A 21,433-nucleotide genomic window follows, 5' to 3' on the forward strand; every position below is an offset into this window, starting at 1 on the left:
AGTCTAAAAGATATGTATGATATTCAAGATAGGATGTTTTAGAGATATTTCACTGAGCGCTAGAACATTTCATAGAGATTGAAAAGAAAGCTGAGTTCCCTGAAATATAATTATGTTGGAAACTTTTATGATTCAGTGTTTCTCTTAAATAATTCAAAGATAAGTAAAATGATATTATGTCAAGAGTTCTTGCATAATGAAACACCACTTAAGTCCAGGTAGAGTCACTATGGGATGATTCAAGGACAGAGAGATTCCATAATGACTAATTAAAAATCATACCCTTCTTCCAAGACAGCCACAAATGGATTTAATACGTGCCTTTGCTTTACAGCGTGGCTAAGCATGAGGTCCGCCACTGTTCTGTGTGCATGGCTAAATCAACTTACCTTACACGAGCAGTGACAGTCTCAGATTTTGTAGGCTTTTGAACTGGAGCTGAATTCTCTCCTTGCTATTCCTCATCACGAGGCTGGGCCTCCTCCTAGAAAATACAAGGCTGGGTCACTAAAGTGACGGGCCCCACAGGGAAAATAAAGTTGTTGCAGACCACTGAAATCCATTTACTAACTCTAACAACAAGGACAAGTTTTGTTAATGGCATGAAGCACACACTGGACACGCTGGCCTCACTTCAGGGCCCGCCATGACAGACTCATGACCCATCCAATTGTGAGCTGCCCTACACCGACACCTGTAAGATACCAAGAAAGAGATGTCATGGTAAAGAGGGGCTTGTAGCCCTGAAAGCATTTTCTCCAAGCCCAGAGCAAAACTGGCTTCAGTTCTGAGTTCTAATCCCATAATGACTCTAATATGACCCTATCTAAGGTAGATAAAGAAGCTCTTCCAGATTAGGAAAGTAACAACCAAATGTTGAATGCCATTTTTATAGTTCACAAAGTACTTCCATAGACTTTATAGCACTTAATCTATGCAACTAATCAGGGAGGTTGAAATTATATCTCCCAGAGAAGGAAATTGAGGCAGATTTTCCCAGAGAAAGTTACACAACTTGTCCAAGACCCCATAGCTGACTCAGGACAGAATGGAAGTCTGCAGTTAGATACTGGACTCCAAAGCTTTCCATGCTTATATTACACTATCTTTCTTATTTCCATGATACTATGCTGTTGCCTAGATGTCCCATGGTTCATTCCTGGAAATAATATTTTATAGTGATACAAAGGTTGAAAGGGGCAAGATGGATCCAACTGATAAACTTTGGACCATGGCTACATAATTTAAAACACTTGGAGAATAAATATCTTTTGGAGGTAAAACAACAACCTACACAGGTTAAAAAAAAAAATGCAGCAAAGGATGTATTTCCTGCATCTTAAACAGCTCTACAAATAAAGAGCACTATCATAAACTCCATCAGGAAAAGAGGCCCCCCTCCTGGAAACTCCAACACTCCAAGATTTAAGTGTAAATTGTGAGATATAGTCAAGACCCACAATGACAGGGGTTTCATTGCTTTCAAAGAAACTGCAAGGGAAACCATCAGATATTGTCTCCTTTCCCTCTGGCCAATAAGTTGCAACCAAAAACAGTTTGAGAGTGCACCTGGCCATCTGCAGTCCCCCTGCTACAGTGTATGGCAAGCCCTGTGGATTGGGGTTGCAAAGTGGGACAATCTCTGTCTTGCAACATCACAATTAAGGTGACCAATGTTGCTACACGAGGACTAGCTAGACAGCATGCTGACGCCATACTCCGGGCTTGGGGGTTCTGAGGACCCCTGGGACTCCAGTTCACTGCAAACAAAGGACCCAACATGCATTAGGTCTTCCCCTGCGAAATGGGGCAAGTCACCACCAGCAAACAAAGAACACCTCACCCCTTGGCCTCCCCCAGTGACAAGGTCGGTGCAAAAAGGGGCAAACCAGGGGGGCCAGAATGCACCAGGCCTCCCTTTGGACGAACGGTCCAGGCGGCACGGGGGACAGACAAAGGTCCCGGGGCACTCCGGGGGCTTCCTCCAGGCCCTGCCTCGGGGAACCGAGCATCCCCTGAGGCGGAGGCGTCGTTGCGCCAATGAAGCGGCCTCTCCCGCGGTCCCCGCGGAGCCCCTGGCTACCAGGCCCGCCCCGGCGGACCGGCCTGGCCCCCGCCCCCGCCCAGGCTCCATGGCAACGGCAGGCCGAGGCCTGGCTGCCCACGGCTCGGCCGGGCCGGCTTCGCGGGCAGGCCTAGGATGCCCGGCCTGCTCCTCGGGCCCGCCCGCTTCTCCGCCCCACTCTCCGCCAAGCCGGCGGTCGGACCCGGGCCCCTCCTCGCGCCGACCACCCCCGGCCGCGGCAAGCTCCTCAAGAGGACACGAAAGGGGAGAATAAAAAGCCCAATTCACCTGTTGTTACAGATGTGAAACAAGCCTCGGTGCACCGCGCATGAGCCGCGGGCCCCCCCCCCCAACCACGGCCGGACTACAACTCCCACCAGCGGCGGCGCGGCCCCTTCCGGGTCCCGTGGCGGAAGTCCCGCCGGCCGCCCCGGCGCTCCCCGCCCCGTCTCCTGCGCCAACGCCGCGTCTGAGCGGGTCTCCAGCGGGTCTCCAGCGGGTCCCCCACACGGGGCTCACAGTGGCCTCCTAGGGCTCACGCCGCTGGGCGGCCAACCCGCGGCGAGACCCCGGCGCTGGGCCCAATGGGGGGGTGGCCGCGGTGGGCGCAGGCGGGACTTCGGCAGAGCGGCCGACGGGATGGGCGCGCGGGCTGCTGTGGGGCCGCCGAGGGAGCGGGACTGGGCTGCCGGGGCCGGGGCCTCACACCGCGCCTCCTCGCAGCGCCTCAGCATGCGGCAGTGTGAGAGCGGGAGGGCCCTCGCGCCCTCTGCGCCCCCACCCCGCGGCCCCCGGCCAGTCAGGGCTGAGCCGGGAACGAAATCCTGCTCGGGCTCCGGACCTGCACCCGCCTTCCCCGCCACAGCCCGTTGCCACGCCTCTTCTCTCCATCTCTCCTCCGATCTTCTGTTGCTTTAGGGAGGTGAGAATTTCTGCCTCACGACGTTGTTAGGAGGAGACCAGCGCGATGGCACGTTGTAAACTGTACAACGCTGGGGAAAGGACAAGGTGGCACTTGCTGGTCCGAATGCCGCTGGGCGGCTCTGGAGGTCTCGCCCTCGCCCTCGCCCCCGCCCCCTGGCCTCCGAAGTGAGCAAGGAGCATTGTCCCTGTCACATGCTGCGGTCCTCTAGATGAGGCTCCTGTGGGAGTTCGGTGGCATCCAACTTCAAAAGGAGAGAACTCAGATGGGATTGCTCTGAGGCTGGGTCAAGATTTTACAGCTGGAACGACCTAGAACATGCTTTTAAGACGTGGCCTTCCAGGATATATGAAGAATTTTGCCATATCCCGTCTTTTTTGTCCAAGCAATTAAATGCAACAAGTATTTTTTTTCTCTTTACATTGGACAGAAGGGTGGGGGAGGTGAGCGTGGAGCATCATCCACTCATTCAAATAATTATTACCTTTTCTGAGCAGGGCATGGTGCGGGGCTATGGTGTGTGGGAAATGATCCCTGTACAGATATTTGAGTGAACTATATAGCAATTGATATAAGCAGGTTTTGAGGATACAACAACCTGCTCTCGAGGGGCTTAGGGCATGGTAGACAAGATGAGAACATCGTGTGGGGCAAAAAGAAAGTGATAAATGCTGGGGAGGAGATATCAAGTGTTAGAGGATTGAGAGAAAGGAAAATCAAGGAGAAGGAACCACAGAAGCAAAGACACCAGTGGAACAAAAGGCAATTTCTAAGAATATGCAGTAGCTTGGTGTGACCAGAGGGTTGGATATGTGTACCAGCTTTAGAGGCGATGAACAAAAAAGTATAGCGGGGAATGCTATGCTGAGGGATGTTAACTTTATTTGTACACAATTATCTTTCTAAGATACTATTTTTACAGTTCTAAGTAGGAAAGAACCATCGGATTTCAGGAAGGTTATTCTAAAAGTATGAGGGTAAAATAGAAGTGAGGGTACTAATGAGATGAGGAGGTACCGAGGGATTCAGCTGTGCTCAGGAGTGAAAAAGGCAAGAAAGAGGTATGACAGGGTGATGGTAAAGCGCCAAGCTGACCCCTGGCCACAGGTGTGTGGAAAGGTGACTGAGATCTGTGCCGGGGGACTGGAAGGATTGCGCACTGTTACCATAATGAAGGGACAGGGCAGTCGGAGATGATGGATTCCACTTCGTACAGATTATGTTTGAAATGCTGTTGGGAACATTAAGTGATGAACAAGTCCCTACTGCAAAAGATGTCCTGACAGAATGAGAAAAGCAGGTAAACAAATCTTAAGACCTAGGGGAAACCCTGCAAAAGAGGCACAAGTGGAACATTCATAGTGCTTTTCCTTGCTGCAGATTTTCCATTTTTAGTTTTCTTTCTGAAGGACTTTTCCTTGAACTATTCTTTTTTTTTTTTTAATATTTTATTTATTTATCTGATAGAGACACAGTGAGAGAGGGAACACAAGCTGGGGGAGTGGGAGAGGGAGAAGCAGGCTTCCCGCTGAGCAGGGAGCCCGATGTGGGGCTCAATCCCAGGATCCCAGGATCATGACCTGAGCCGAGACGCTTAACGACTGAGCCACCCAGGCACCCCTCCTTAACTATTCTTAATGAATGGCTGTATCTGGTGAAGTTGATAAAGTGATCTATTTTATAAGATAAGGTGAGTGCCAATGAGTGTCTTTTTCCCTCTCCCAGATATTTCCCCTCTTGTTTCCTGCTCATTTCCTTATCACTACCTTATTTTCCTGGGTCCAATCCCTAGACTTCATTCTTTGCTAATATCTCTATCTAGAAACTCCGCTTCCTCAGACCATGTAAGGCCCTCTAACAGTTTCTTCTTCCCCATGTGGTAGCACCCAAGGTATATCTTTGATCTGTCTTACCCAACTAGAACGCCAGCCTCTTGGTTATATTTGGGTCCCAATGCCAGGTAAGTGCTCCAAGGAGTGTTGTTGTGGTTTTTTTTTAAAGATTTTATTTATTTATTTGACAGAGACACAGCGAGAGAGGGAACACAAGCAGGGGGAGTGGGAAAAGGAGAAGCAGGCTTCCCGCTGAGCAGAGAGCCCACCTAATGTGGGACTCGATCCCAGGACCCTGGGATCATGAGCCGAAGGCAGAAGCTTAACGACCGAGCCACCCAGGCGCCCCTACAAGGAGTGTTGGGATAATGGCTTTCCTCCATCAGATTCTTGTCCTGTGGATTCATGCTACTTAGGTTACTTTTCTTCAGGTTCTAAAGGTTGAGGTGTTGGTAGAACCAATTTTATTTTATATATTGAAGTAGAACTTGTAACGAAGGCCATCAAGCCACAGAATAGAGGGTGGAAGAAGAACATAATTTTATAATAACTCATGGGATCTATAGCCATGAGAAGTGGGATCAAAGACCTCCCTTGCAGCTCCACGCTACTGTTTCTATGTGCCTGCAGGAGATTCTGTGTTGCTAGTCCCACAGTATTTCTTGAATTCCTTTAATCTGCCCACACTTTCTGTCAGTAGTCCCGTTTGTAAACTCTTCTTCAGTTGCCTAGTTTGAGTGGCATTTCCCCCCCTTATGTTTATTACCCAGACTAACCTACTTCAAAGTAGGTTTTCAAAAAAGGCTAAATACTCTCTTTCTGTGCTTTGTCAAAGTCAGAGCGGAGTAGTTGGCAAAATATACTGTAGAATTAGAAGATTCTTAAGTCAGAACAAAGTTGAACCAGATGACTTTTCAGGCCATTTCAGTTCTGAAATTTCATTACTCTGGACAGAATTCCATTTACAGTGGCACCTGGGTGGCTCAGTCAGTTAAACCGTCTGCCTTCAGCTCAGGTGATGATCTCAGGATCCTGGGATTGAGCCCCGCATCCGGCTCTGCTCAACAGTGAGTCTGCTTCTCTCTCTTCCTCTCTGTCTGTGATCTCTCTTGCTCTCTCTCAAATAAATAAGTAAATAAAATCTTTAAAAAAAAAAGGGGGGGGGTTGGTGCCTGAGTGGCTCAGTCGGTTGGGCGTCTGCCTTCGGCTCAGATTGTGATCTCAGGATCCTGGGATAGAGCCCCATGTCGGGCTCCCTCCTTGCAGGGAACCTGCTTCTCCCTCTCCTCCCTGCTCTTGCTCTCTCCGGCTACCTCTCTCTCTCTCTCAAATAAATAAAATCTTTTTTAAAAATCTTAAAAAAAAAAAATTCCATTTACAGTTAACTGGTGCTTATTCAGATCTCTGTAAAAATGGAAAATTCCATAAACTCTGGTTTTTATTAAGGTGGGGAATTAATTTACTTAATATGCAAAGAATTTCCAGATTAATTTTTTAACATCCATAATGCAATAAAAAATGGGTATTGGGCATGAATAGGAAGTGAGCAAAAAAAGCATTGCATATGGCCCTTAGATTTAGGAAGAGAAAAGTTCAGCCTTGCTTTTTTTTTTTTAATGTATTATCTTTTATTGTGGCAAAATACACCTAACATAAAAATTTGACATTTTAGGGCGCCTGGGTGGCTCAGTTGGTTGAGCAACTGCCTTCGGCTCAGGTCATGATCCTGAAGTCCCGGGATCGAGTCCCGCATCGGGCTCCCTGCTCAGCGGGGAGTCTGCTTCTCCCTCTGACCCTCCTCCCTCTCGTGCTCTCTGTCTCTCATTCTCTCTCTCTCAAATAAATAAATAAAATCTTTTAAAAAAAAATTTGACACTTTAACCACTTTAAAGTGTACATTTCAGTGACATTTGGTACATGTACATGTTGTGCAACCATCAGTACTGTCTAGTTCCAGAACATTTTCATTATCCCAAAAGGAAGCCCCATGTGTACCCATTAAGCAGTCTCTCCCCATCCTCCTCCCACCCTCCCCAGCAACAGTCCCTGGCAACCACTAATCTGCTTTCTGTTTCCATGGATTTTCTTATTCCAGATAGTTCATGTAAATGAAATCATATAACATGGCCTTTTATATCTGACTTTTTATCAGTTAGCATCGTGTTTTCAAGAATTGTCTGTTTTGTGGCATATGTCAGTACTTCATTTCTTTTTTCTTTTTAATTTTTTAGTAATCTCTACACCCAGCATGGGGCTCGAGCTCACAACTCTGAGATCAAGAGCTGCATGCTGTACCAACTGAACCAGCCAGGCCCCCAGTACATTATTATAATATATTTATAATATAATATTCCATTTTGTTTGTCCATCCATATGTTGCTGGGTACTTGGGTTGTTTCTGCCTTTTGGCTATTGGGAATAGCACTGCCATGAACATTGGTGTGCACGTTTTGGTTGGAACAACTGTTTTTATTTTGGGGGTACATACCTAGGAGTAGAATTGCAACTTTGCTTTTTTTGTTGTTGTTTAAATATTTATTTATTTGACAGAGAGAGAGAGCACAAGCAGGGGAAGTTGCAGGCAGAGGGAAACTGACCAAGCCACCCAGGTGTACCTATTTGTAATATATTTTTTTAAAAAACCTACCTATCCCTTATTAAGAGGCTGGTTGCATTAAATAGAATGTATCTGTATTAGTCTTCAGCTATCATAATAAAATACCCCAGTCTGGGCAGCTTAAACAACAGAAATTTACTTTCTCATAGTTCTGGAGGCTAGAAGTCCAGGGTCAAGGTGCCGTCAGAGTTGCTTTCTGCTGAGGCCTTTATTCCTGGCTTGCAGGTGTTTGCCTTCTTGCGGTGCCCTCACGTCACCTTTCCTCTGTGATTGTGTGGAGAGAGAGAGGTCTCTGGTGTCTGTTCCTTTTTTAAGGACACTAGTCCTATCAGATTAGAGTCCCACTCTTATGACCTCATTTAACCTTAAGTACCCCCCTAAAGACCCTATCTAAATACAGTCCCACTGGGGGCTAGAGTTCCAACATATGAATTTAGAGGGGACACAAATCAGTCCATAATAACATCAATTCAACGAAGTAGTATGCAGCAATTTAAAAGAATGAGTTAGGTTTAGTGTGCAAACACTGAAAAATATCCAGGAAACGTTGAGTTTAAAAAGTCATGTTTTGGGCGCCTGGGTGGCTCAGTCGTTAAGCGTCTGCCTTCGGCTCAGGTCATGATCCCAGGGTCCTGGGATCGAGTCCCACATCGGGCTCCCTGCTCGGCGGGAGGCCTGCTTCTCCCTCTCCCACTCCCCCTGCTTGTGTTCCTGCTCTCGCTGTCTCTCTCTGTCAAATAAATAAAATCTTTAAAAAATAAAAAATAAAAAGTCATGTTTTATGATTGTATGTTTATAATTCCAACTGTGTTTTTAAAAGACCATGTGTTTGTACGTATGCTTATCTAAGCATAGAACATTTCTGTAAGAATATATCAGAGCTGTTTGTTGTTGTTGTCGTTGTTGTTGTTTTAAATAAGGTCTACACCCAGGATGGGGCTTGAACTCACAACCCGGAGATCAAGAGTCACACGCTCTACTGACCAAGCCAGCCAGGTGCCCCTATATTAGGGGCAGCTACAGCAGAGTCTCTTAGTTTTCACTTTATACTCTTCTACACTGTTGGCTTTTGGGTGGCCAAAAGTATATTCCTTTTATGGTAATAAAAAAATAAAAATAAAGCATTTGGAGTGTACAGGGCTCCTGAGAAAGAAATTTGGTTCTAATGGTAGCCATTAACACACCTGTGCTAGCTAACGTTGCATGCATTTTCAAATATATTAAACTCAGATGTACATTTCTTTTTAAAACGTTTATTTACATTACAATTAGATAATAATTTCAAACATAGACAAAGTAACGAGATAGTATATGTTATGCCATGGGCCCTGTGTGTCCCTGAAAGTTCTTGGATATATCAAGAATTCAACGCCCTACCTGCTATTCACTTGGGCTGTTGTTCAGTTGTGTTTTCTTTCTTTTTTTTTTAAAGATTTTATTTATTTATTTAATTGACAGAGAGAGAGAGAAAGCGTGAGGGGGAACTCAAGTAGGGGGAGTGGGAGAGGGAGAAGCAGGCTTCCAGCTGAGCAGGGAGCCCGATGCGGGGCTCGATCCCAGGACCCTGGGATCATGACCTGAGCCGAAGGCAGTTGCTTAACTGACTGAGCCACCCAGGCGCCCCCAGTTGTGTTTTCAGCAAGAAACCTTGAGGGATGAAGTATTGTCTCCCCTCGGACAAAAGGCAGACTTAACTTCCACTTGCTATAAAAATGGAATCTCCCAAGCTCAGTGTTCCCCTCTGATAATGAAACACTGTGTGAGCAGACAACTATGGTCAGCGCTTTCGAATCACACCCAGGAAACTTGAGGGCATAGGGAACTGTTACAAACCAACATGAAGCTCTGGCTACTGCTTTTGCTGTGGTTGAAGTCCTTTGTGTCTGACCCAGGAGTCTCGTGTCTTCTATCAGCACCTATGAAATAGTAACAGAGTAGCTACTAGTCTAGCTTGTAAATTGGGTAAAACTCCAGACCTGCACCTGCGTAGTTCCTGACCGTGACCCAATGTCCACCACGCCAGATTTTTTAAATCAAATCATACCATTTCATTTGTAATTATATCAGAGTGTGTCTCTATAAGATTTTATTCAGCACAACCACAAAACCAATTTTATACCTCAAAAGGCCAGTAAATCCTTAATATCATTTGCATTATACTTAAATATAGATAAATTCCTTTGAGTAAATCGAAACTTATCCCTGTCCTTTGCATCAGTATTTTAAGTTTGGTATCACTACAACATTGAAACATGAATATATTTCATTTATGTGGACTTCTTTCAAAGCCTTGGGTTGATTTTTTGGCCCCAAACTGCAGAAATAGGGGGATTTGGGTAATGGAGTATCACATTTTTTGGTATGCAGTGAACATTTATAAATCAATTATTTCTGACAAAAGCTCTAGTTAACATCATTGGCCAAATTGTACAAATCAGTTGTTCTCACAACTTAGAAAATATTAGAAATATTACAAAATATTTATTGCTAAAACTGGAAAGAGAATGTATAGCTCCTAGGCTGCTTTTTTTTTTTTAAGCTTTATTTTTTTTCCCAAGTAGGCTCCATGCCCAATGTGGGACTCGAACTCACAACCCCAAGATCAAGAGTAGCATGCTCCACCCCCCAGGTGGGCACCCCCCAGGCTGCTTTTTAGCTATCACTGTTAACCATGGTACTGCCAAAGGACCAACATACGGGCTTTTTAATTATTTTTTTTAAAGATTTTATTCATGTGAGACAGAGAGAGAGAGGCAGAGGAGAAACAGACTCCCCACTGATCAGGGAGCCCGATGAGGGACTCGATCCCAAGACCCCGGGACCATGACCTGAGCTGAATGCAGATGTTCAACCCAGGTGCTCCAATACGGGCTTTTTGATTTATTTATTTATTTTTAAATATTTATTTATTTGACAGAGACACAGTGAGAGAGTGAACACAAGCAGGGGGAGTGGGAGAGGGAGAAGCAGGCTTCCCGCCGAGCAGGGAGCCCGATGCGGGGCTCGATCCCAGGACCCTGGGATCATGACCTGAGCCGAAGGCAGACGCCTAACAACTGAGCCACCCAGGTGCCCCATTACGGGCTTTTTTAAAAACGTGAATGAAACTGACTTCAAGGTAGCTTTGTACACACTTTGATGCCACTCCTTTTGTTTCAAACATATGGTGAAATTAATAAAAGCTTAAAATTACATATCCATATTAAAAAACAAGATAAACATTTATGTTGACCAGAAACAGAGCTGTAATCTTGCCGGGCTATGGATCCAGAAATAGAGGCAGTCTGAAGTTTATAACCTATAAGGTAATATGATTGAGTGGGTGGGGACAAGTGCCCCATGTAATGTGGATAACTGGGCCCGGATTAGTGGGTGCATTTACGAATTTACGTGGGGCTCCCTAAAGTTAACAGAGACTGGAAAAATCTACAACCCATCCATGCCTGAAGACGTAGCTTACATGAAGTTATATACTTAGGAAGTAGACATGACATTGAATCCAGACCTAAATCCAGCTACCCCCTCACTTGGTGCATGGATCTCCTGTCACCCAAAATTTATAGTGGAAACAGAGTCTCTAGTTACTAATGTAAGACTTGTTTCTAGCCGGGTTTCCTGGACGCTTGAGTAGAGGTTATCACAAAACCATCAGGGAAGGAGATACATGTATAGGGAAAAAGATCTCCATTCATGAGATGTTTATAAATCAAGCTTTCAAAACATACAAGCAAACCTAGCCAAAAGAAAGAGCCAAAAAAATCAGCATCAAGAGATGAATTCACAGCAATTTTTTAAAAAGATTTTATTTATTTATTTATTTATTTATTTGCCAGAGAGAGACACAGTGAGAGAGGGAACATAAGCAGGGGGAGTGGGAGAGGGAGAGGCAGGCTCCCCACTGAGCAGGGAGCCCGATGCGGGGCTTGATCCCAGGACCCTGGGATCATGACCTGAGCTGAAGGCAGATGCTTAATGACTGAGCCACCCAAGCGCCAACTCACTGCAATTAAAATGAAAATAATGGAGTAACCTGATAGTAACTTTAAAATATGTATTTTAGAATATCCAGACATAAAGGAAGGATACCTATTTTAAAAGAATAAGAAATTATGGGGGCGCCTGAGTGGCTCAGTTGGTTAAGCGACTGCCTTTGGCTCAAGTCATAATCCTGGGGTCCTGGGATTGAGTCCCACGTTGGCTCCCCCTGCTCAGCAGGGAGCCTGCCTCTCCCTCTCCCTCTGCCTGCCACCCCCCCGCTTGTGCTCTCTCTCTCTCTCTCTCTCTGTCAAATAAATAAATAAAATCTTTTAAAAAAAAGAAATTATGTAATAAAAGTCATCAGAAATGAAAAGGTGACAGATAAATATGTAAAGAACCAGATGGAAATCCTAGAAATTAGAAATGCAATTGTTGAATAAACATAGATGTCATGAACTCTTGATAGGTCTTATGCTGAGAGAGGTTTAGTGAATTGGAAAGTTATGTTATATTCTGAGTGAACAGCTCATTACTAAGAAAAAAATGAAAAAGAACAATTAAAAAACGAAGACTAGATTGAAGGGCTTCAATATAAGTGTATAATATAAGTTGCAAAAGATTACCGGAGGGACTGCACAGAAGTAATACTGCATTTAACACGATGTTTGGAAATGTTCCAGAATTGAAGATACATTCCTTAGAACAAATGTGCACACTGAATGCCATGCAGGATAAATACAAGTAATCACTTGGACACAGTGCAAGGAAACTACAGAACATTAAGGATAAATCTTACAAGTTACCAGAGAGAAAAGGCACAAAACTCACAGTGGAAAGCAATTTGACAACAAACATTCTTCACAGCAATAATAGATAGCAGAAGACAGTGGAGTAACCTGCAATTTGCTGGGAAATAGCTGTCAACTTAGAATTCTATATCCAGCTAAATTCTTGCTAGAATGAGGAAAAGGTAAATACATTTTCCGTTCCCTAATGAGTAAGAGATGGTCTCAGCCAGTGACCCTTACTGAAAGAACTAGAGAATGTGCTTCTCAGAAGAAAAGTTAACCCAAAGGAAGGGAGTGGGATAAAAGAAACAATGACACGAACTAATATTTGAAAAATGAATCAGTAAATTTTCATTTACTATGACTATTAAAATCAGTTTTTTTGTGTGTACATGTAAAAATAAAACTTGGAACTAAAATTTTAGGTAAAAGTAGAATACAAAGATATGTGTCATTTGGGCTGTGTCATTTGGAGCAATGAGGAACAGAAACCTTTACTGAAGGCTGGCTTAAATTAAGTATACAGAAGTGCATGGTCTCACATAACAGGAAATCCTCAAGTACAGCAGGCCTCCTTGACTGGTTCAGGGTTTCAATAATGTCATCAGGGACCCAGATTCTTAACATTTTTCTGTTTTCCATCTCCAGAGTAGGCCCCGTCCTCAGGTTTCTAGCAAGATGGGTTTAGCCATTCTCATAAAGCTTCAGAAGACTCCTTTTCATGTTTCACTGACCACAGTTGGACACCATTTTGTGACTTTATCCCTGCCCAGGGGGAAGGAGTCAGCCCTTAGGGCAAACATGCCCATCCCTGATTCAAGAGGAGTCAGTTTTTATGCAGAAGAAAGATAAAGACAGTAATTAACTTAGGATTTTGTTAGAAAATTTTATTTAGAATATATAAAAGAAATAATTTATAGCTTCCAAGCCAGTCAAGGGGAGATAAAGAGAAAATATTCATTGAACAGAAGGCAGGAGAGGAGGGGCAAGTAAAACATTTTGGGGGTGCCTGGGTGGCTCTGTCAGTTGAGAGTCAGACTCTTGATTTTGGCTCAGGTCATGATCTCAGGGTCATGAGATCGAGCCCCACATATCAGGCTCTGCACTCAGCAGAGTCTGCTTGAGATTCTTTGCTCCTCTCCCCACTCATGCTTTCTCTCTAAAATAAATAAATAAATCTTAAAAGGAAAAAAAAAAGGCAAGGAGAGGTGAAAAAAGAAGCAAAGAAAAACCATGGTAACAGGGAAAAAAAAACATATAAGATGATAGCAATACATCAAAACATACCAATGATCACAATGAATGTAAAAGGTGTAAACTTGCCTGCTTATTGCCCTCCCACCAGGGAACTCAATGAGCAGCCAGCCAGTGGGTTGGTTTGGTTTTGGGTTTTTTTTTTTTTTTTTGGTACCAGTGTTGTTTGGGTCTTTTGAGTGGGAAATGTAATTCCTCTATTAAGCACTAGAGGTCAGCAGCATTCATTACTGAATCTCTTTCCCTGTAAGACTTGGTAATACCTCTGTCAGAGACTCAGGAATCAGGAATGCGTTTCTTTAGAGCTGACATATAATCTTTCATCTAAGGTTCATTTCCAAATTAAAAAAAAAAAAACATTTTTGGAGCACCTGGGTGGCTTAGTCAGTGGAGTGTGGGACTCTTGATTTCGGCTCAGGTCATGGTCTCAGTGTCATGAGATTGAGTCCCACGTTGGGCTCCACACTCAGTGGGGAGTCGGTTTGGGATTCTCTCTCTCCCTCTGTACCCCTCTCGTGTGTGTGTGTGCTCTCTCTCTCTCTCTAAAACAAATAAATTAATTTAAAAATTTTTATAGCATTTAGAATTTCAACTACTCAAAATAGTTGCCAAAAATGTATTTTGTTGTTGTTTTTTTTTAAGATTTTACTTTATTTATTTGACAGAGAGAGAGCGCACAAACAGGGGGAGCGGCAGGCAGAGGAAGAGGGAGAAGCAGACTCCCCGCTGAGCAGGGAGCCCAACGTGGGGCTCAATTCCAGGACCCTGGGATCATGACCTGAGCCAAAGGCTTAACCAATCGAGCCACCCAGGCACCCCTCAAGAATGTATTTAAGTGCCTGGTAGATCAGCAGATACTGAGGCCAGCTTCTTTATGGATTACACTTCTTTTTTTTTTTAAGATTTTATTTATTTGAGAGCGAGAGAATGAGAGAGAGAGAGAGCACATGAGAGGGGGGAGGGTCAGAGGGAGAAGCAGACTCCCTGCCGAGCAGGGAGCCCGATGCGGGACTCGATCCAGGGACTCCAGGATCATGACCTGAGCCGAAGGCAGTCGCTTAACCAACTGAGCCACCCAGGCGCCCTGGATTACACTTCTTAATTGATGGAAATAGATGTTCTGTGAATATAGCTTCTTTAGCTACGATTCAAACAGGACATATGCAGCTAGACAGCCTTCATAGGATCTAAAGACAGCTAGATTTATGCAAGTTAATGTCTTTATCATTGTTGAAAGGCTGTTCTCTTTCCGGCTACCATGGAAAATCATATGGCTTGTTCACTGTCTGGAAGGTGTGTTACCAGACAGGATTCTTTTCCTCACTCTCATCTCTTTATCACAAGCTTATTGGACTTTGTTTTAAGTCCTTCTAGAAGCAGCAGAAGGTGAGGGACACCTGGGTGGCTCAGTCAATTAAGTGTCTGCCTTCAGCTCGGATCATGATCCCAGGGTCCTGGGATCGAGTCCCACATCAGGCTCCCTGCTCAGTGGGGAGCCTGCTTCTCCCTCTCTCTATGTCCCTCCCCCTGCTTATTCTCTCTCCCTCTCTCAAATAAATAAAACGTTTTAAAAAAAATAAAATAAATTTTAAAAAAAAGCAGGAGATGAACAGGGATTCATAAAGGGGAGTACCCTTCGGCTCTGACCAGTTGCCCAGTTTTGCCAATCTCACCTTTACTTTTACCTTTACTACGTTAATTCTAGTGGCAGTAGCTATTAGTCAACAGTCACTGACTGCAATGAATATACGGTTACTTGGACTGAATTTAAAACCAGCAATTATATTTAACTTGTGTTTAAACAGACAATGGCTCATTTGAACTTCATTTATCTGACACTGTCATGTGGGAACAGAATTTCATTGTGCTGCTAAGACTTATTATTATAGCCCATCATAGATGTCTAATAACTTTGTGGGATCAGGATGAATTGGCTAATGGGATCTTTTCTTTCAGGTTTGACTACCCATGGATAGAACTTTAATTTTATTTTTTTAAAAGATTTTATTTACGGGGCACCTGGGTGGCTCAGTTGGTTAAGCGACTGCCTTCAGCTCAGGTCATGATCCTGGAGTCCCGGGATCGAGTCCCACATCGGGCTCCCTGCTCGGCGGGGGGTCTGCTTCTCCCTCTGATCCTCTTCCCTCTCGTGCTCTCTGTCTCTCATTCTCTCTGTCTCAAATAAAAAAATAAAAATTTTAAAAAAAAAAAAAAAAAAAAAAAGATTTTATTTACTTATTTGTCAGAGAGGGAGGGAGAGAGCTCACAGCAGGGGGAGTGGCAGGCAGAGGGAGAAGCAGGCTCCGTCCTGAGCAAAGAGCCAATGCGGGGCTCACTCTCAGGACCCTGGGATCATGACCTGAGCTGAAGGCAGATGCTTAACCAACTGAGCCTCCCAGGCGTCCCAATGGATAGAACTTTTATTTATTTTTATTTTTATTTTATTTATTTTTTTGACAGAGAGAGAGAGAGAGAGCAGGGGGAGCAGGAGAGGGAGAAGCAGGCTCCCCGTGGAGCAGGGCGCCCGATGTGGGGCTCGACCCCAGGACCCCGGGATCATGACCTGAGCTGAAGGCAGCCGTTTAACCAACTGAGCCACCCAGACACCCCTGGATAGAACTTTTATTTTTTATTTTTTATTTTTATTTATTTTTAAAGATTTTATTTATTTATTTGAGAGAGAGAATGAGACAGAGAGCATGAGAGAGGGGAGGGTCAGAGGGAGAAGCAGACTCCCTGCCGAGCAGGGAGCCCGATGCGGGACTCGATCCCGGGACTCCAGGATCATGACCTGAGCCAAAGGCAGCCGCTTAACCAACTGAGCCACCCAGGCGCCCCACCCATGGCTAGAACTTTTAAAGTTGAGTTGCAAAATCCAACGTTTGTTAAATGCCTTTTCCAGAAGTGAACTGTGCCTTTTGTTAAAGTTTTATTTAATTAAATTAATTATTTTTCAGAGAGAGAGAGAATGTGCACGCACAAGTGGGGGGAAGGGGCAGAGGGAGAGAGAGGGAGAATCTCAAGCAGGCTCCACGCTGAGCACAACCCTGAGATCATGACCTGAGCTAAAATAATCAGTCACTCAGCCCACTGAGCCACTCAGGCACCCTAATTTTTTTAAGTTTTTTTTTTTTAAAGATTTTATTTATTCATTTGACAGAGAGACACAGACAGAGAGGGAACACAAGCAGGGGGAGTGGGAGAGGGAGAAGCAGGATTCCCGTGGAGCAGGGAGCCCGGTGCGGGGCTCGATCCCAGGACCCTGGGATCATGACCTGATCCGAAGGCAGACGCTTAACAACTGAGCCACCCAGGCGCCCCAAAGTTTTAAAACCAGTAGTGAACTCTCAGAATTTCTACCTCAGGTATGAATTATTTGTATGCAAAAAAAAAGTCTAATTTTCTTTTATTTTCTTTTAGGATTTTATTTATTTATTTGACAGAGAGAGAGATAGTGAGAGCAGGAACACAAACAGGGGGAGTGGGAGAGGGAGAAGCAGGCTTCCCGCCAAGCAGGGAGTCCGATGCGGGGCTCGATCCCAGGACATTGGGATCATGACCTGAGCCGAAGGCAGACGCTTAATGACTGAGCCACCCAGGCATCCCACAAAGTCTAATTTTCAAAGTAAGATTCAGTGTTAAAACCCCTGAGCAAGTGGTCAAACTAATATCTGGTGCAGGAAGTCACAGGGATGGTAATCTCTGAGATTAAGAAGCAGTAGTGATTGGGGAAGGCATGGAGAGAAGCTTCTGGGCGGATTCCCAGGTTCCAGTTCATGAGTTGGGTGGTGGTTACACAGGCATGTCCACTTTGTCATAATCTAAGCCCTACACTTATGATTTATAGGCATTTCCGTAAGTACATCATACTCCAGTACAATTTTTAAAAAATTGTTCTTTACTAAACTTCACTTTCCTCCGGATTGCATCCTAAAGTTCCATCAGGCAAAGGAAACTTTTCCAGGGTAGTCTTTACCCTGCCTTTGAAAGACTTTGGTTCCTCTGTGTTCTGGGAGCCCTGCTAAGAATGAGTCTTCCCCAGTTTATTCCAACCAAGACTCAGGGGACCTAGAAGTGATGTCACCCCTATCCTTCTGAGGGTATTGTACTTTATGTGTTATGTTGGAATATTTGTGTCTTCTGTGCTTTTATTTGAGTCCCAGAGCATGTAGGCTCTGAGAAGGAGACTGGGAATGCCCGGGGAGCCATTATTATAATCAGTACCAGGAGAAATTAATAAACCTGGTTTGATCGTTATAAAATTATTGTCCTTACTGTGATATCAAACACTTGCCATAGGCTTGGAATGTAGCGTCAACTGTATCTAAGTGTATTTTGTAAAAGTTTGAAGTAATTTCACCTGCAGAAATATTTAAAGAATAATGCAAAGACCTCCTCTATACCCTTTACCAATGTCCCTATTGTCAACTTTATCACATTCCCTTTCCATTCTTTCTCTTTTGAAAGTAAGTTGCAGACACGATGCCCAATTGCCCCGAAATAGTATGTATTTCCTACAAATAAGGGCAATCTTCTATAGGTAACCCTCAAAATCAAGAATTTAACATTGATACCATGAAATCCATAAACCATATTCATGTTTTTCTAGTTATCCCAGTAACGTACAGGATCATGTATTGCATATATATGTCATGTCCCTTTGTCTCCTTCGATCTAGAACAGTTCCTAAGACTTTCCTTGTCTGTCACAAGCTGGACAGTTTTTAAAAGCACAGGCCAGTTACTTTCCTGACTGCTTCTCAGTTCGGATTTGTCTGATGTTTCCTCATGATTAAATGTAAGTCAAGCATTTTGGCAGGAATGTCACAGAAGTGAACTGTGTTCTTACCATGTGATGTGCAATGTTGATTTGCCCCAATCCAACACTGGCCTTGTCGATTCTGATTGCTTGGTTAAGGTGCTGTCTCCTGTTTCCTTCACTATGAAGTTATTTTCAATTAGTAACTATCTAATGGGAAGATACTTTGAAACCAGGTAAATATCTCAATCCTCTAAAAAAAATTTCACCACTCCTTCTAGCATCTATTGGTGATTCTTGTCTGAACCAGTTTTTACTGTGATGGTTGCCAAATGGTGATTTTCTAATCCCATCATCATTCTTTCTGCATTTATAGTTGGCATTCTTCTGTAGGGGGGCACTTTCTCGTCTCTCCAAATTATCCATTGATTCATTTATTTGTATTGTCATGTGTCCATGGATTCCTATTTTATTCGGTGGGTGATCAATCCATTACCACCACTATTTATTTGATACTCAAATTGTCTGATTTGTCCAGCAGGACCCCCTTCACAATGTCCTCTCAACATCATTCTTTGAGTACCTCTTTACTTTGTAGCATAAGATGAACCATACTGATCTTGTAGTTTCCATGCCCTACCCCTGGAACCAGCCACTTCCCCAAGGAGCTCTGGTTCCCTTTAGTGGAGTAAGGTGTTTAGAAATCAAGATCTGGATACTAGGTGTATTCATTGCTAATGAGCTGTCACTATATACTCACACACACACTCACACTCATATAAGTGCATACACTTACAACTTACAACTCTATTTCTCTGTGTACTCACACCGATACTTCCAATTCCTGTCAAACTCTACAAGCCTCATTCTAGCCTTCCCCACACTGTATTTGTAACTTCGTGGGAAACCTGGCTCTCAGTACCCTCAATATATTTACTTTTTGCTCAATCTCCCTTTAAGTAACCAATATTTGGGCACGCTGACCTCCTTGAACTTAATTGTGCTGGCTACCTCCTCACTTGGCCCTGGTGCTGTTGGCTGCCTCCCATAAATATTGGGGAAAGAGAAAGTCATCTAAGGTTTATTGATTTTTGTTTTAATGAGGTCAGTAATTGGTGAACTATTGGAGGTATTTTTGAATGATCACATGATAAAAATGTAGTTAGATTGTGGTTAATCACAGATAATTCATCTCAATAATAATTCCTTAGCTAAGTAGAGTTCCAGGCAAATATAAAGAAAAAATATGTTAAATTTGAGGAGAAATTTGAATAATGGTGAAAACTTACATTTGTATAAAAATAATAGAGTTCACAGTTTGGAGTTCTTACTATGGGTCCGTCACCAAGTACTGTACATTTGTTATATCATTTATCTTCCAAGTAATTCTTTTTTTTTAAAAGATTTTATTTATTTTTTGACACAGAGAGAGACAGCGAGAGAGGGAACACAAGCAGGGGGAGTGGGAGAAGGAGAAGCAGGCTTCCCGCTGAGCAAGGAGCCTGATGCGGGGCTCGATCCCAGGACCCTGGGATCATGACCTGAGCCGAAAGCAGACGCTTAACAACTGAGCCACCGAGGCGCCCCCAAGTAATTCTAGTTATGCCCACTATTAGTGTCTCTGTTTTACAAATGAGGAAACTGAGGCTCAGAGCAGGGTTAAGTAACTTGCTGAAGGCTGCTGAGATTTTTAGTGGTGAAGCCTTTGAGTTGAGTTAGTTCATTCCAAGTTTGTACTGTTAACAGTAGATGGTTCGCCATTAGACCTTAGTTGGTTTTGTGTGTTTGTTTGAAATTAAGACTAGAACTGACTTAGACCACTTTAGAAATCTTAAAATCCTGGGAGAGAGGTATATGTTTCTTCTACTTCCTCTGTAGCCCTTTTTTTCTTCTTTTAATTTTTTTGAAGTAAGTAAATAAAATAAAGTAATAAAGTAAATAAATAAAGTAAATAAAATTATTTATTTGAGACAGAGAGAGAGAGCAAGAGCAGGGTGAGGGTGGAGGACAGAGGGAGAGGGAGATGCAGACTCCCCTCTGAGCAGGGAGCCCCACATGGGGCTTGATTCCAGGACCCTGGGATCATGACCTGAGCCGAAGCCAGACACTTAGCTGATTGAGCCACCCAAGCACCCCTTTCTTTTTTTATTTTTATTTTTTTAATGGTTTTTATTATATCTGTTGCTCTAATTTTATTTTATTTTTTTTTAATTTTATTTATTTATTCATTAGAGACAGAGAGAGAGAGAGGCAGAGGGAGAAGCAGGCTCCCAAGGAGCAGGGAGCCCGATGCGGGACTCGATCCCGGGACCCTGAGATCATGACCTGAGCCGAAGGCAGACACTCAACCATCTGAGCCACCCAGGCGCCCACCCCTTTCTTTTTTTAAAAAACATAGTACTTATAGGGGTTCCTGGCTGGCTCAGTAGAGCATGCCACTCTTGATCTTAGGGTCCTGAGTTCAAGCCCCACTTTGGGTGTGGAGCCTACTTAAAATACAAAAATAAACTGCATTAAAAAGGAAGCACATAGTACTTATATACATAGAGTTTAAATTCTTACATAAATGAGAAAGGTACTGAAATGAAGAATAAGAAACTATGCACAAGTACAAATAAAGTTTTTATTGGATGTACTCGTATATTATACTTCAATGACCTAAAGTTGTATGAATTACTTCAAGTTCATGAATATGTACACCTAAATGGAATAAAGGAAAACAGCCACAATGGAACAAAAGTTGGTCTATAAATTGTGCTTTTTTTTGCTTTCCTGTTTTTAAACCTTCCCTTTTCCTCTTTGGTGAGGGCAGAACACTATCAGACAGTGATACAGTTGACAGTCTGAGACTCAGCTGGACAGCATAACTAATTTAACAACTATGTCTTACGTGTCGGTTAAATGTCAGGACTGTGTTTTATATTTTGAGGATATAAGACATGTACACCATCCTCAAGAAGTGTTCAGTTAGTGGGACAAACTGATATGATTCTTCATCCATTCCATCATTCCATCAGTTTTTCATTTACCCAACAGATACTAAAATTGTGCCAGACAGAATGCTTGGTGCTGGAGTACAAGGGTAAGCAAGACAGAAAGGTCCTGCATTCAAGGAACTTGTATGCCTTGAGAAAGAAACAAAAGAATGACACACACACAAACACACACACATTTATATATATATATATATATATATATATATATATATATATATATATA

At 43.4% G+C, this 21,433-nt stretch overlaps 1 protein-coding gene across 2 annotated transcripts in view; it reads right to left on the reverse strand.

Annotated features, from left to right (window-relative positions):
- Positions 1-2,412, reverse strand: part of DHX30 (DExH-box helicase 30) — a 29,308-nt gene extending 26,896 nt beyond the window's left edge. For both annotated transcript variants that reach the window (XM_021687063.1, XM_021687060.1), the window contains exons 1-2: positions 2,354-2,412; positions 390-484 (exon numbers count right to left, since the gene is read on the reverse strand). The gene's annotated coding sequence lies outside the window, so the exon portion shown is untranslated. The remainder of the gene's footprint in view (positions 1-389; positions 485-2,353) is intronic.
- Positions 2,413-21,433: the final 19,021 nt, after the last annotated feature.

This window comes from Neomonachus schauinslandi, chromosome 1 (genome assembly GCF_002201575.2).
Source record: "Neomonachus schauinslandi chromosome 1, ASM220157v2, whole genome shotgun sequence".
Lineage (NCBI taxonomy): Eukaryota > Metazoa > Chordata > Mammalia > Carnivora > Phocidae > Neomonachus > Neomonachus schauinslandi.